The sequence below is a fragment of the Artemia sp. Qi Xiang Cuo genome, chromosome 15, assembly GCF_049724085.1.
Source record: "Artemia sp. Qi Xiang Cuo chromosome 15, ASM4972408v1, whole genome shotgun sequence".
Classification (NCBI taxonomy): Eukaryota; Metazoa; Arthropoda; class Branchiopoda; order Anostraca; family Artemiidae; genus Artemia; species Artemia sp. Qi Xiang Cuo.
In genome coordinates this window covers 51,939,918-51,957,653 of record NC_142808.1, presented here as the reverse complement: position 1 = coordinate 51,957,653, position 17,736 = coordinate 51,939,918, and the positions used below count along the sequence as shown (strand labels likewise).

Here is a 17,736-nt window from a genome sequence, read left to right as displayed (position 1 = left end):
CAGTCCGATTTGGCTATATTGTGATAACTTTGTAAAAACCAACATAGCAACACTGCATGTCTAATTTCGGCGTCAGAAAAGATACGCACAGAAATGGTCGCCGGCAACCCTGCACACGGGAGAAATTACTTTGGAGCTTTTACGTCAAGGAAAATAAGGGAAGTGTAGAGCCCCGCTACCTATTCCCCACAGTTTAAGAGTCAAAAGACCTGGCAGCTACCTCTATGGCCGTTGCAACAGGTGCCCTCTCCTCTTCTGCTCGTTTTCCTCCCAAGAAGAGCCTTAAATCCTACTAATAATATAAAATACTGTTTTGTAGCCTTGACCTCTAGATGGCGCTCCGACGTAGGCCTTCGTAGGAGAGGTGTATCACAGGTGAATAAAACAGGAGTGATATTGATGGGGAAGAAAAGTGCTTAAAGTTGTTATTGTTTGGCATTGTAGAAATACTGGAAATTTTGGTTAATGGTGGATATTTTAATTTTAAACAACAGAGAACAATGTCCTGAAGACATTTCTTTACTCTGGCATCAGATCTCCACTTTAATTGTAGGTAAATTTCACTATTCAAAGACTGTATATATATCATAATATGAATGCACTCTAGAATCTGCTATTGAGAATTATTATAGATGACGCTGTTTTGCTTCAAAGCAAAGAGCATAAATTAGTAATAATGTTATACAGGCAACTCCAGTTAAATAAATCTATTCTTCAACACAAATTATATGAGAAGAATTGAAAAATATGTTTTCTTACTGATCCTGGGATCACAGAATCCAAATCAAGCACAACCTTAGTTAAAGAATCAAACTATTTCCATATAAATTTGACTTATTTCAAACTTGGTATTTTATTTGCTTCCACTGATTAGAAAGTTACTATTTACTTGTTGTTTAAGGTGATGGCTGTAAGTTTTCTATTTAGTGTATTTAAAAAGGGGAATTCCAATTGTGTACTTTTTGTTATGCTGTGTTTTTATTTTTTTATATTTCAGGCTCTATTAAAAAATTTCTGCAAATTTATTTTCCAAATAACATTTTGTTATGAAGACTAATGAAAATAATTATTACCATTACTGAATCAGCTATAAATGGAAATTTTTTTTCCAGATTTTTTTGTAAACACATTCTTAAGCTTTTAGTTAATATGGGCTGTTTTAGCCCCTTTAAGGGCTCAAAATAGATACCCTAGAAGTGATCATTGAATTTGGAAAGACCATTTAAAAAATGCATCAAATGATGTGTTCTCTTTCTTCCTAACTAAATTATATGTATATGTTTACTGTCTAATGTGCATGCATATAGCCTAAACTATATATTTCCAATGCATATTCAAAAAAAAAGTGATGTATGGCAAAATATTTAGGGATTATACAACTTTGGCTAAACATTGGCACAATAGAAGGGCTAGGCAGTAAAATAAAGCAAAACACTTTTAGCAAAGATTAGCTATAATTTTTAGCCTATTATTAAAGTGAACTGAATTGGGTAAATTTGCAGTTTACAACACAATTTAGCTAGGAGGAAAGTGAATGCATCACTTGGTGTTTTTCCTTTATGCTCTTTCATAATTCCATAGTCTACTTGCTTTTGGGGCAAATTCCATTTTGAACACTGTAAGGACTAAACCCAGGCCATAGTTACCGAAAGTTTAAAAGCATGTATCTTTAAAAAATTCCTGGTGAGAAAAAAATGTCATATGTATCTGAATTAGGAATGGTAATTATTATTTTCCTTAGTCTTCCGAGGAAAATATTATTTAGAAAGAAAAATTCAGAAGTTTAAAAAAAAGCTAGAGACCCCTCAAAATAAATGTCAGTTTTGCTGTGATATCATTCTTGAGGGTTTTAGGCTTGTTTTAAAAAAATTGCCAATATATTTTATGTTTTCATAGGCAGTGCAATTGTCACTGCCTAAGTAAAGAACAATGTTGGCACAATGTATTTTTTTTTCCTTTAGACCAGGCACTTTGTATTGAAGGATTTGTTGTAGAAACTTTGAAAAGAGCTAATTTGATTGACAATTGGAGTGGCTTGTGACCTTTTTAATAGTCAAAAGTGATTGGAAGGCAACTAAAACCCCTTCCACACCCACCATTTCCCCAAACACATCCAATCAAAGTTTTGAGATAGCCATTTTGTTCACCATAGTTGATTTAGAGATAGAAATTATGTTTTTGAGGAGGACACTCCCCCGCAGCCCTCAGGGCAATGGCTTTAAGTTTTGCCCTAGGAACATATAAGGTTTTTATAGAAAGTGATGTTGAAAAACTTAAAAAAAGGCTCATTCAATTGGAAATTCAAAGGGTTAGTTTAGAAACCCAAAACAAACAGAAATTACAATAAATAACTGACTCAAACTCAAAACAAGCAGAAATTAACATGAGTAGGGCTCAAAACCCCTATGCCTTCCCAAGTCCAGAACATAATTTGCACTTTACTGAAGAAAATACAAATGAATGTGCATTGTCAGTTTAATATACATATACTGATATTTAGAAATCAAAATGTTAATATTATTTGATTTACTAAAGTTATAAAAGTAAAAAATTTATATTTTTTCAGTAAAGTGAAAATTATGTTCTGGCTTTGGGAAGGCATAGGGTTTTGAGCCCAACTTATGTTAATTTCTGCTCCTTTTGAGTTTTGACTTGGTTATTTATTGTAATTTCTGTTTGTTTTGGGTTCCATTTATTTATCAATTCTGATTTGTGGTAGTTTCATGCTTGGTAGATTACTTGATTTTATTTTTGTGCATTTATTGGTTTAATGGAGTTCTTTACTTTTCTTAAAAAAACTTATTTTGTGGAAAAAGTTTTTTTTAATTAATCTTAATATAAAGACTAATAAAGACACTTTACTATAAAGACTAAGGAAAATAATAATTATCATCCATGAATCAGGTGCAAATGACACTTTTTTCTCACTAGACAGTTGTTTTTAAAAGATTTTAGAATTTTGACAAGTATGGACTGTTTTACCTTTTGGGCCTCTATAAAGAGATCAAAATGGAATTTGCACTAGAAAAATTCATTGAACAAGAATCTTAAAGAGCATAAGAAAAGGCATTGGTAAAACTAGATATCAACAGAGCAATCAGATAGCTACAAAACATACATACCTTACAGACATAATTTCACCCTGAGTCTAAATATGACATTTGTTTCTCATAGCAAATGTAATTTTAAGTTCTTTATGAACCCTCAAAGATTATACCTTTTTCTCTTATTTTAGATTTTGCTTATATAGCTGTGTTAGCATACATCTTGTTGAAACTAGTTTACCCATAAATTTAAAGAGCAACAACAAAATCAAGACTCAATAAATACATGGGAAATACATAGGCCTAATATGAACTATATATTTGGGTAAGGCTAGGATAAAATTGAATTTGCAACAGAAACAAATGTCATATTTGGATTCAAGATGAAATTCTGATTGGTAATTATGTCTTAGCCAGTACATACTCAAGAATTTGGATCTGCAGATCAGACAATAACTGTCTTATAGCTGTCAGTAATTTATGAAAATTAGCTTGGGCTCAGTTCAAATCCATGTTGTATGTATATCTTTAATAAATATTTTATCTATAGAGATGTTATTTTGGTTGGGTTAGGTTATGTTGGGTATTTTAATATAATGCATTCTGTGCAGCCCTTTACCATAATTCATTGTTGTAGTTTTTATTATTTTGTAACTAAAGTATTGTATGTTCATCATATTTTGGTATATTTCAATAGGATTAACCTAACTTCACTTCTAGAGTGTGTACTGGCAAAAAGTACCTTCTGATCATAGAGGTAGGTATGTTTCTTGACTATCTGAATACTCTGTTAATAATATGTTTACCAAGGCATCAAGTGATCTAATCACTTTCATCATTGCTAAATTATTTGACATAGTGCAAATTTACCCTAAACTACATCCCAGGATATAAAAAAGTTTGTAAATTTGTAGTTGGCTATATAATTTAGCTAAAATAAAAGTCAAAACATTATTTAATAACTTTTTTATGTTCTTTCACAATTCAATAATTGCTTCTGGGGCTAATTATCTTGAGGCCTTAAAGGGGCCCCAAAGGTATTTCATTTTTGTAACCACACAGAGAAGTTATCAATATTAGTTAATGTGTTGAAAAGTGGTTAAGAACATATCACTAGCTTATAAATAAGTTGTTCAAGAATAATATATCCCAAAAAAACTTATTTAAAACAATTCAAACCTTATTTATTAGACCACTCAAATATAAACCATTTTCCTATCATTTCAATTTGAGTTTGCTTTTTTAGAAGACTGTCAACTAAAATAGCACTGAATTTAGCAATTAAAAACTTTGCTGCTGACAATACAGGGTTTATTCTAATTCAGTGTATATATTTGCACAATAGGTGGGGTTGGGGGCAAAGTTCATGGTAAATTTGCAGTGGGCTATATAATTTAACTAGGATGATAGTGATGTCATTTATTGCTTTTTTTATGCTCTTTCATAATTCATGTAAAATACCATTGGGGCCCCTTTTAAGGCCTTAAGATGCAAATAGCCCATGGCCTTAAGATGGCCTTAGATGCAGCAGCAATTAATTATTGAATAATGAAAGGGCATAAAAAAGGCATCAAATGATGTTTTCATTTTCATCCAAACAAAATTATATAGCCAACTGTAAATTTACCCAAAAGCCTCTTGTCCATAATTTTACAATGCAGTTATAGACTAGGCTAATCATTAGGCTATTTCATATTCAAAAATACAACTGAGAGTATTAAGAGAGTAAAATATTCAACAAAGGTCTACTATGGCCTAGCCTACAATAAGAATGTGCAAATCAAAAGTTGCATTTCTTAGATATCTTATCATTTCAAATTTGTTAGGCTATATTATATTCCAAATTTACCAGGATTTTTTTAAACTATATTCCAAATTTACCATGATTTTAAAAAATATATTCCAAATTTACCAGGATCTTTGTAGTTGATCACTTTTTCTGCATCTGAGTCAATAAATTCCATTCTTTTTTACATGTTTGTCCTGCATGAGTCCTGGCATGGGGATATTGCATCTTCCCCATGACTGTGTCCCAGCTACAATTCATTGTCTAGATTTGTGTAGCCTAGCTATTAGAGAAAAATTACCAGATCAACATTTGTCAAATAAAAGGGTGGGAACACAGAATAGTATAACAGATATCTCCCCCAATCCTTTTACTGGAAAGCTTGCTGTTAAAACAGTTAAATATATTGGGTAAAAATTTAGAATTGTGGCCCCTGATAAGGAGACATGTTAAGAAAACAATTCTTACTTTAAAATATATATAATAATCCTAAGGTGCCCAATAGATATTCTTAAAAAAATTACATTCTATAGAATCTAAGAATAATATCCAATTACACTTAGTATCAAGATAAAATATCATACTAGACAGACAATAACATTTCTAAGACTCTTACATCTTTATCTACCTAGCTAAATATTTAACTGTCTATGTAATATACAGAATATCTACCTAGTTGGATAATAATGTAGCTTAGTGTTTTTTATATATATCCAACTAGGCAGATAAGAAGATTCTCTAAGCAGCTAGGGGTTAGCCTAGGGGACTCCACCCTTTGACTATTGGAAAAAATTAGTTTATAAGCTTATATAGAATGGTACTATCCAATCTCCGCATAATAAAAATTATTTTAGTCATCTAGTTGGAAAATTTAACCCATCTGTATAGGAAAAATATAAATTTGGCAACTAGTTGACTAATAACTTGTCCCCAGAAAAACTTTTCTTACACAACTATTTGACTAATAACTTCTCCTCAGAAAAAATTAAATTTTCCAACTAGTTGACTAATAACTTCTCCCCAGAAAAACTTTCATTTTCAAAATATTTGAATAATAACTTATCCGCAGCAACATTTAATTTTTCCAACTACCTGACTAATAACTTCTCCCCAGAAAAACTTTTATTACCCAACTAGTTGACTAATAACTTATCCGCAGCAACACTTAAATTTGCCAACTAGTTGACTAATAACTTCTCCCCAGAAAAACTTTTATTTTCCAACTAGTTGACTAATAAATTCTCTGAAGAAAAACTTAAATTTGCCAACTAGTTGACTAATAACTTATCCCCAGAAAAACTTTTCTTTTCAAACTAGTTGAATAACAACTTCTCCGCAGCAAAACTTCAATTTGCAAAATATTTGGCTAATAACTTCTCACCAGCAAAACTTAATTTTGCCAACTAGCTGGAAAGAAACATTTCCCCAGAAAACAATTCATTGTCCAACTAGTTGACTATTAACGTCTCCCCAGCAAAACTTTCATATTCCAACTAGTTGACTAAGAACTTCTCACATGCAGACGCTTTCACTATCTCTCTCTCTCTTTCACTCTTTCTTTAACACTTTTCTCTTTTCAAACTACTGTCTTCATATTAATGGGTTATATTGTTTTTGTTTCTTTTAGTCGAAGAAAACAGCTTCATCTACTGCTAACTTTGCTGCGCGAGCAAAATCATCATTAAATGGCTCCAATCCAAATCTCCACTTTTGAATTAAAATCAAAGTAAAGAACCATTATCTCATTCAAATGGCGTTTTTATTGACATTCCTGTTAATGATTACAATGAAGTTAGCAAGGATTTGCCCTCACCTAGAAGTATTTCTTCAAAAGATGTTGATAGAAATATGATTGTGAAAAGTGAATTTAGTGGTGATATTAAATTTTTACAAGAATAAAATTATATGTTTCAGTTTATTGCTGTAATTTTATCAAAGCTTGTTACTATTCCGTTACAACTTCTGTCTCTCTCCCTGTCTCCCTCTTAATGGGAATGTAATTTGAGTTATATATTGGGCTTTGAAGCCAGGGATTTTTTTTTATTAGTTCTCAGTATAATTATTCTTATAACACATGGTCACAACAGTCAGATTGAATTTGTCAAAGCTTGGAGGGTTGCTCCTCCTGTCTGTTAAAGAAAACAGATGAATATTTGAACTTTTGTTCATTTCGATCTTGCATTTAATGGACATAAATTGTGTATGTCCCTTCATTGATCTGTCTTTGTTCCTTTACTGGAGGACTATTTTTGTCTCATTTTTAAAATTTTTAATTAATTTTAAGGTAAAATTCTACTTTAGCTACTTTTTACTATTTTGGAAAGGGGTTATGTTATGACAATGAAACTTTCAGGGATGAGTCTATGGGCTAAAGTATGTCCCGGTAAGGTATTTTGAAGTACCTACCTCCACCCCTTCTCCTTCTAGAGGGTCCTGACCTTTGATGACCTTTAAAAATATGTGTGTTATAAAAGTGAAACCTTGCAATATAGATCATCTGCTTAAATGAAGTACAGCAATAATTTTTTCCTCTTCATAACTGCTAAAACCTAATTTATAAGGTTTTAAAGATATGTAAATACATTTCCTAAATTTTGAAAAAAAAACATAAATTTGCCAACTAGTTGACTAATAACTTCTGCCCAGCAAAACTTTCCTTTTCCAACTAGTTGACTAATAACTTCACCCCAGAAAAATTTAATTTTGCCAACTAGCTGACTAATAACTTCTCCCCAGCAAAACTTAATTTTGCCATCTAGCTGGAAAGAAACATTGCCCCAGAAAACAATTCATTTTCCAACTAGTTGACTAATAATAGTTAGAATTTATTGTGAATAGCATAAACTATGTTAATACTACAGGTTTCTTTTTCAAATATAATTATCAATATTTTTACTATTCAGTTACGACTTCTGTCTCTATCCCTGTCTCCCTCTCAATGGGAGATGTAATTTGAGTTGCTTTGAAGCCAGGGATTTTTTTTATTAATTCTCAGGATAATTAGTTTTATAATACCTGGTCCCAAAAGTCAGATTGAATTTGTAAAAGCTTGGAGGGTTATTCCTCCTGTCTGTTAAAGAAAACAGATGCATATTTGAAGTTTTGTTTGTGTATATCTTGGATTTAATGGACATAAATTGTATATGTCCCTTCATTAATATGTCTTTTTCCCTTTACTCGGAGGACATTTTTGTCTCATTCTTAAAATTTTAAATTAGTTTTTTGGTAAAATTATGCTTTAGCTACCTGCGACTATTTTGGAAAGTGATTATGTTGAGACAATAAAATTTTCAGGGATGAGTCTATGGGCTAAAGTATGCCCTAGGAAGGTATTTTGAAGTACCTACTTCCACACCTTCTCCCTCTAGAGGGTCCTAACCTTTGATGACCTTTAAAAATATGTGTTATAAAAGTGAAACCTTGCAATATAGCTCATCTGCTTAAATGAAGTACAGCAATAATGTTTTCCTATTCATAACTTTGCTCAAACATAATTTATAATTTTTTAAAGATATGTAAATACATTTCCTAAATTTTGAAAAAAAAACATAAATTTGCCAACTAGTTGACTAATAACTTCTCCCCAGCAAAACTTTCCTTTTCCAACTAGTTGACTAATAACTTCTCCCCAGAAAAATTTAATTTTGCCAACTATCTGACTAATAACTTCTCCCCAGCAAAACTTAATTTTGCCATCTAGCTGGAAAGAAACATTGCCCCAGAAAAAAATTCATTTTCCAACTAGTTGACTAATAAGAGTTAGAATTTATTGTGAATAGCATAAAATATGCTAATAATATAGGTTTTTTTTCAAATTTAATTATCACTATTGTTACTATTCAATTACAACTTCTGTCTCTCTCCCTGTCTCCCTCTTAATGGGAGATGTAATTTGAGTTATGTATTGGGCTTTGAAGCCAGGGATTTTTTTATTAATTCCCTGGATGATTAGTCTTATAATACCTGGTCCCAAAAGTCAGATTGAATTTGTCAAAGCTTGGAGGGTTATTCCTCCTGTCTGTTAAAGAAAACAGATGCATATTTGAAGTTTTGTTCGTTTCTATCTTGTATTTAATGGACATAAATTGTGTATGTTCCTTCATTAATCTGTCTGTTCCTTTACTGGAGGAATATTTTTGTCTCATTTTTAGAATTTGTAATTAATTTTTTGGTAAAATTCTACTTTAGCTACTTTTGACTATTTTGGAAAGGGGTTATGTTAAGAAGATGAAATTTTCAGGTATGGGTCTAATGGATAGAGTATGTCCTGGGAAGGTATTTTGAAGTACCTACCTCCACCCTTTCTCCCTCTAGAGGGTCCTGACCTTTGATGACCTTTAAAATCTGTGTGTTATAAAAGTGAAACCTTGCAAAATAGATTATCTGCTTAAATGAAGTACAGCAATAATTTTTTCATCTTCATCTAAGGATAGAAATGCTTATTATATTCGAAATCAGAATAAAAAGACATCGACTGGTGGATTCAATTTAGTCCTAACTCAATAATATGATTTGGTATATATTGACCTTTTTTTTCAAAATTTAGGAAATGTATTTACATGTCTTTAAAATCTTATAAATTAGGTTTGAGCAAAGTTATGAATATGACAAAATTATTGCTGTATTCATTTAAGCAGATGATCTATATTGCAAGGTTTCACTTTTATAACACAATATTTTTAATAGGTCATTAAAGGTCAGGACCCTCTAGAGGGAGAAGGGGTGGAGGTAGGGACTTCAAAATACCTTACCGGGACATACTTTAGCCCATAGACTCATCCCTGAAAGTTTCATTTTCCTAACATAACCCCTTTCCAAAATAGTCAAAAGTAGCTAAAGCAGAATTTTACCTTTTTGGTAAGGGACTTCAAAATACCTTACCGGGACATACTTTAGCCCATAGACTCATCCCTGAAAGTTTCATTTTCCTAACATAACCCCTTTCCAAAACAGTCAAAAGTAGCTAAAGCAGAATTTTACCTTTTTGGTAAAATTCTACTTTAGCTACTTTTGACTATTTTGGATAGGGGTTATGTTAAGAAGATGAAACTTTCAGGGATGGGTCTAATGGATAGAGTATGTTCTATGAAGGTATTTTGAAGTACCTACCTCCACCCTTTCTCCCTCTAGAGGGTCCTGACCTTTAATGACATTTAAAATCTGTGTGTTATAAAAGTGAAACCTTGCAAAATAGATTATCTGCTTAAATGAAGTACAGCAATAATTTTTTCATCTTCATAACCTGTCTCAAACCTAATTTATAAAATACATTTCCTAAATTTTTGAAAAAAACATAAATTTGCCAACTAGTCAACTAATAACTTTTCCCCAGCAAAACTTTCCTTTTCCAACTAGTTGACTAATAACTTCTCCCCAGAAAAATTTAATTTTGCCAACTAGATGACTAATAACTTCTCTGCAGCAAAACTTAATTTTGCCATCTAGTTGGAAGGAAACATTGCCCCAAAAAACAATTCATTTTCGAACTAGTTGACTAATAATAGTTATAATTTATTGTGAATAGCATAAAATATGTTAATAATATAGATTTTCTTTTCAAATTTAATTATCACTATTGTTACTAGTCAGTTACAACTCCTGTCTCTCTCCCTGTCTCCCTCTTAATGGGAGATGTAATTTTAGTTATATATTAGGTTTTGAAGACAGGGATTTTTTTTATTAATTCCTAGGATCTGTTACTTCATTGATCTGTCCTTTTTCATTTTTTTCTAATTTTTATAATTCATAATTAACTTTGTTTTAGAATTCTAATTTATCTAATATTGACTATATTGGAAAGATGTTACGTTAGGACAATGAAACTTTCAGGGATGGGTCTAAGGGCTAAAGTATGTCCCAAGAAGGTATTTTGAAGTACCTACTTCCACCCCTTCTCCCTCTAGAGGGTTCTAACCTTTGATCACCTTTAAAAATATGTGTTATAAAAGTGAAACCTTGAAATATAGATAATCTGATTAACTTAAGTACAGCAATAATTTTTTCCTCCTAATAGATTTGCTAAAACCTAAGTTATAAGTTTTTAAATATACTTATATAAATTTCATAAATTTTGAAAAAAAAACATAAATTTTCCAAATAGTTGACTAATACATTATCCACAGCAAAACTTTTCTTTTCCAACTAGTTGACTAATAACTTATCTGCATCAACACTTAAATTTGCCAACTAGTTGACTAATAACTTCTCCCCAGCAAAACTTTTCTTTTCCAACTAGTTGACTAATAACTTCTCCGCAGCAAAACTTAATTTTGCCATCTAGCTGGAAAGAAACATTGCCCCAAAAAACAATTCATTTTCCAACTAGTTGACTAATAATAGTTATAATTTATTTGAATAGCATAAAATATGTTAATAATATAGATTTTTTTTCAAATTTAATTATCACTATTGTTAATATTCAGTTACAACTTCTGTCTCTCTCCCTGTCTCCCTCTTAATGGGAGATGTAATTTGAGTTATATATTGGGTTTTGAAGCCAGGGATTTTTTTTTATTAATTCCCATGATAATTAGTCTTTTATAATACCTGGTCCCAAAAGTCAGATTGAATTTGTCAAAGCTTGGAGGGTTATTCCTCCTGTCTGTTAAAGAAAATAGGAGCATATTTGAAGTTCGTTTCTATCTTGGATTTAATGGACATACATAGTGTCTTTTCCTTCATTAATCTGTCTTTTTTCCTTTACTCAAGGACCATTTTTGTCTCATTTTTAGAATTTGTTATTAATTTTTTGGTAAAATTCTGAGCTAAAGTAGAATTTTACCATTTTTTGGTAAAATTCTGCTTTAGCTACTTTTGACTGTTTTGGAAAGGGGTTATGTTATGAAAATGAAACTTTCAGGGATGAGTCTATGGGCTAAAGTATGTCCCGGTAAGGTATTTTGAAGTCCCTACTTCCACCCCTTCTCTCTTTAGAGGGTCCTGACCTACAATGACCATTAAAATTATGTGTTATAAAAGTGAAACCTTGCAATATAGATCATCTGCTTAAATGAATACAGCACTAATTTTGTCATCTTCATAACTTTGCTCAAACCTAATTTATAAGGTTTTAAAGACATCTAAATACATTTCCTAAATTTTGAAAAAAAAGGTCAATATATACAAAATAATATTATTGAGTTATGACTAAAGTGAATACACCATTCAATGCCTTTTTTTATGCTGATTACGAATAAAAAAAGCATTTCTATCGAAAATGAATTTCAGCCCCCCCCCTAAATCTGAAAATTCAGAGTTATGTTAGGTATGGCCGATATAGGGGGTGGGGGCTGTAATTCATTTTATAGAGGAATGCTTATTTTACTAGTAATAAGCATAAAAAAGGCATAAAATTTTGTATTAAATTTAGTCCTAACTCAATAATATGATTTGGTATATATTGACCAAAAAAACAACATAAATTTGACAACTATTTTACTAAAATTTGCCAACTAGTTGACTAATAACTTCTCCCCAGAAAAACTTTTCTTTTCCAACTATTTGACTAATTACTTATCTTAAGAAACAGTTCAATTTGCCAACTAGTTGACTAATAAATTATCACCAGAAAAACTTTTATTTTCTAACTATAGGACTGATAAATTATCTTCAGCAAAATTTAATTTTGCCTTTGCCATCTCGCTGACTAATAAATAATTTCAAGGGTTGCCACCAGACCGAAAAATTTCGTAACGTCCAACTCTTAAAAACGTAACTTGTTCGTATCTTTTGATAGTAAAGTCTCTTTTCAAGGCTGGGTGCTGACTAATAACTTCTCCCCAGCAAAACTTAATTTTGCCATCTAGCTGGAAAGAAACATTGCCGCAGAAAACAGTTAATTTAGAAACATTGCCGTAGAAAACAGTTAGAAAGTAGCTTATTTATCACCTTTTGGCTAAACACCACAGAATTATTACTCTATTTTATAATTTATAATATTTTAAGTTTCTTTTTCCAATTTTTAAAAATGTTTTAAACTTTTTTGAAAAGGAAAAAATAATATTGCACAGTAGCCCAAGTCCGCAGATATGAATCTACTCACTTTCCTTACTACTTATCTCCTCTTTAAGTCTGCGATGTATCAAATACTACCCGTCTATTTCAGTTTTAACTCAGCAGATTTCAGCGTCATTTCAAAAAAAGTGCCATCACCCTCTCTCTACGGAAGCGTTCTTTGAGGTTGTGTTCTGAGGCACAAATTCTTGCCCGCAGTCTAAACACAAGTTACCAACAGGGACGGATTTTTTTACGCACTGGCAAAGCAAGGCATTTAAAGCTGATATGCTACTTTTGTAGAAGTTACGCTAAAACTTGTCAGTCAAGTTAAAACTTGATCTGTGATTGAATTGTGATCATTGTAAATAAATGAGATTTTTTTGATATGGTTCTTTTTGTTAGTATTCAAGTTGGGCTAAGCATTGATGCAAGTTTGCGTTTTGTCTAAAAAAGACGAGAACTGGATAACCTCTGCAGAACTAGTCATTCTCTTGAGGGTGAACTGGAAGCTAAGATAGACTCTAAAAGAAACACATTTCTGGGCTGTTCCCAGAAGAAGTGCATCAGAAAAAACGGTTAAGCTAGAGAATAACAGTTCTTGCAGCATATGCGATATTTATTACTGACGTCAGGCAAAATGTACATTTTATTTTTAAACTGCACCTGAGGGTAAGGGGCTTTTAAAATACGGTCTCGCGCGCTAATCTCGTATCTCAAAACCATATTTTTTTTCAGGACATGAAAAAAACCCATTAATTTTTGAATTTTGAAACTATAAGCACGGCGCTTGGTATATTGTCCGAGAAATAAATAGAAATATAGTAGTTTATTTTTTCTCCTGGTTTAACTAGTTCGCCTAAAATTTTGACATACAGGACAAAAACAAAATTAACAAGCTTCAATTGAAATAAAGCAGAAACAGGTTAAGTATTTCTTTTCTTCTGGAAGAGTATCAGAAAAAGTGTGACAACCAGCGCAGAATTTTTCATTGCTTCCTTAATATTTCGAAAGTAGTTTTGTTGAACATAAATTTCCATTCCGTTGATTTTCACTTATATGTTTCCTTGTAGAGAATCGCATTCCATCTACGTATGCCCCTTCTTTAAGTATTTCTGCTCTATTACAATCTTCTTCACAGAAGCCAGTTTTAGGACAACTTCCCTTAAATAATTTTAATTACTCTTTTTTTTGTCAAAAAAAATTAAAAAAGGAAAAAAAATGAGGGACGACTGAGAGGTGAACCCATTTGCATAGTCTTTGTTGACAGAAGTTGGAGGTCTTAGCAACCTAACCAAGGTCAATATTTTAGTAGAGCGTTAGTTACGGCAACTTAAGAAAGAAAAAGACTAGCTGTGAAATAGTTCTCACTGTAAAATGCGAGAAAAAAGAAGCACAGTTAATTAATCAATATCCCAGTTGATTTGACAGCTAAAATATTGCGCTTGAGCAAAACCTTGGTTCACGCAGATACAGTTTTTTCTCACGCAAAATGGATGCAGCAAAAATGCATAATTGTTCACACCAACCAGGTCTAGTACATCAGTCAAAACAACATCTATCACCTCTAAGTACTTAAACGGATGCGTTTCAACGAATGAGTTAAAATATATCAATGCAAGCATCAAGCCATCATAACGCTTCTTCTCCTTCAACATCACGTGAAATATATATATATATATATATATATATATATATATATATATATATATATATATATATATATATATATATATATATATGTATATATGTATATTAGAACAATTGCAGAAATGGACATCAGACAATGAATGGAACTTGGCAGGTTTCACAAAAATGTGCATTTTTACGTGAAATTGCATCTCTGTGAACCTGGGGTAAAACTGTTAGACTATCTTCAAGACTATTTACTCCTAAATTCAGTTGTTTGATTTACCTTAGCTGTAGCGCATTTGTTAAAAGCAAATACTGCCAATTTTCAGTGGACCGGGAACAGTATGTTTTTTTTTTCTCTTTACGTCACATCGTTACCTAAGAAATTATTCTGAGGAAAAGTTACTCCCAAAATAGATGGCTAACAAAAGTGTTTATAGGGTAAGTTTGTTTCTAGCTAGTTGGATAAAGAAAGTATTGCTGGGGAAAAGTTGCTAGTCAACTAGTTGGAAAATAAATTGTTTTCTGGGGCAATGTTTCTTTCCAGCTAGTTGGCAAAATTAAGTTTTTCTGGGGAGAAGTTATCAGGGTTGCCACCAAGATTACGTTCGTACCATTTTTGGTAAGTTTTAAATAAAAAGGTACGTTTTACGTTACGGTCCTAAAAACGTTACATTTTTGTTACATTTTTGAATTTATGTTACAATTATGTTACGCTTTTGAGTAATGAGGAAGTTTCACATTTTCTCAGTAATCTATTTTTCCCCCTTGAAAAAAAATCAGCTGCTCCCAATTTAATTACACTTAATTGAGTATAAAGATTTTTTAAAATAACGGTCATTTAATATTTTAAAAAAATAACTAAGTAATTATGATCAGAAAATACCCACTTCGCTTACTCGCATAGTAAGTTAAGACACAGTCTCGCTCATGAGCATACTATTATCATTTTTTTTAGTTACAAGTGACAATAGTCAGTTAGTAACCCCACTAACTTTAAATTTCATCAGTTGACTTTGAACTTTGTTTATTCAAAAGTCATACTAAAATCATCTGGAGAAGGAGCTAGTTTCATTAGTTAATGCTAATAAAATAAAACAAAATATGATGAAAATATTTGGGCTATATATTTGCACATTAGAGGGGGGGGGCTAAAGCATAGAATATATTAAAAACGTAACCTAATCGAGGTAACTTTTCCCCCCCTAAACCCCAAAAAATAATAGTTTAAATATTGTTAACGCAATGACAAAACAACGCTTTGCGATCCAATTCTCTACTGACTGATACCCGTTTCGCTAGTTTCCTTTAGCATCTATCTTGCGTACGTACAGCTATGGTACAAGTACCGGGAATTTATGTATTGTTCTTTCTGTAACAAAATCACTCCCCCCCCTTCGGAGTGTTTTGAAATAATATACGGTTATATAAAATCGTTGCTCGTTTTATTGTTTATTATTAAACGATTTTCTTTAAAATATATAATAAAATTTAAAAATGAGCCATGTTTGTGTTTTATATAAGCATTGAGGAGGGGGGTGTGCTAGTTGAGCCGGACCTTTCGATTTTATGCTAAACTTTTTTCAAAATATCATGGGACATTTTTTGACGTAAGACCCTCCTCCTAATCTGCGGTCCCATTTATAACTGTATAATTAAATTTCATCGTAGTGGCAAATCTTGCGATGACATTCTTTCTTATTACATTCTTTCGTGTTTTTTAATATGGTAAAGTAATAATTTTTTGGTCAATTTTTTTTTTAAAGTATTACTAGGGCTATATCCCGGACCATCAGGGGGGGTGGGTGTATTTTCAGAAAAGAGACCATGATATCTGGAAATAGTACAAAATAAATAATTTAGTGGTACTGCTTGTGTGTATAGCATGTTTTTTTTCAGAAAGTGACAATCACTAAATACTTGACTTTAGAAAACGACAACTAGAGTAATGCCCATTTTTATGAAGAAGATAAGAGTCTTGTATCTATATAGGGTAGGATTACAGTTTACTTAAAAACTGATTCATAGGGACCATGCAAGCTGGACTGGGGCCCCATTCCCCTGAAAACGAAAATTTCTCGGCATTTCTTTATTAAATTACAGATTTTTTATTATCCCCCTTAATTTTCTTAATTAAATCATTTCCAGTTCATTATTATTTACTCACTGATCTTTTTGTTCCATCTTCCTTTTATTTCTTTGTCACAATTTTTTTTTTAATTTGTGAACTATTTTTCAACCACTTTCGAATGTTCAGTTACTTCCCACTTCTATCAGTATAGCACAACGGTAAGAGCACAACCGGAGGCTGTCTTAACTTAGTTTGTAATTTTGGATGAGATATAATAATTTTTTAAATTTGAAAATTAAAAATTTGGAAATATTAAATATAAGTGAAAATTTAGGGCAAAAAATCGATTTTTTTGCATATTCGGGGCAAAAATCGTTTCTTTTTTCGCATTATGCAAAATAACTGTTGTTTCGTATAGGAACTGAAGACAGCAATTAAAATATTTTTTGTTCGATAAAATAAAAACAAAACAAAAACTCTGTCACTCAGAATTGCTTAAATCTTCATGTTCGACCTATATAAATTTGAAGATATAAAAGGTGAGACTGAAACTAAGCCAATCTAAGATATTAGACAGCAAGAGGGTGATTAAAATGACTTTTTGGGTGTTTTTAAGAAACTGGATTTATTAAGATCGTTTTTATTGAATTTTAACAATAAAAAAATCTAGTTGGTTTTCTTTTTGTCTTCAAAACTCTAAATTACCTTTGTACATTTTTTTTAATTTTATTTTTTACTTATTACTCATAAAATTTTTTTTTAAAAAGCAAATTATGAAAATTAAAAACAACAAAACCACGATCACCAAAATAGTAGCTGGGATTTTATACAGGCATCAGGGGGGAGGGGTATGTATGTTCTGAAGTTAAACAGACCGAAGCAATGGCACTTGAGGAATTAAGAATGTACTGAAGGTAAAAAAGCAAGCAATGTTATTATTGTATACTTTTTAGGCACCTTTTAAGAGTTGGAGGGAAAATTTTTAATGAGAAAACGTAAAAATATATTTTTAAAATTAAACAGGCAACAAATGTCCCATCCCCTCTTTAAGTACCATTGTTGATAGCGAAATAAAGGCACCCAGCCTTGAAAAGAGACTTCCCTATCAAAAGTTACGAAAAAGATACGTTTTTAAGAGTTGGACGTTACGAAATTTTTCGGTCTGGTGGCAACCCTGGAAGTTATTTATTAGTCAGCTAGTTGGCAAAAGT

General features: G+C 31.6%; 1 protein-coding gene across 1 annotated transcript in view; it reads right to left on the bottom strand.

The window, feature by feature from the left end:
- LOC148943826 (uncharacterized) overlaps positions 1 to 17,736 on the bottom strand; it is a 606,774-nt gene that overhangs the window by 36,540 nt on the left and 552,498 nt on the right.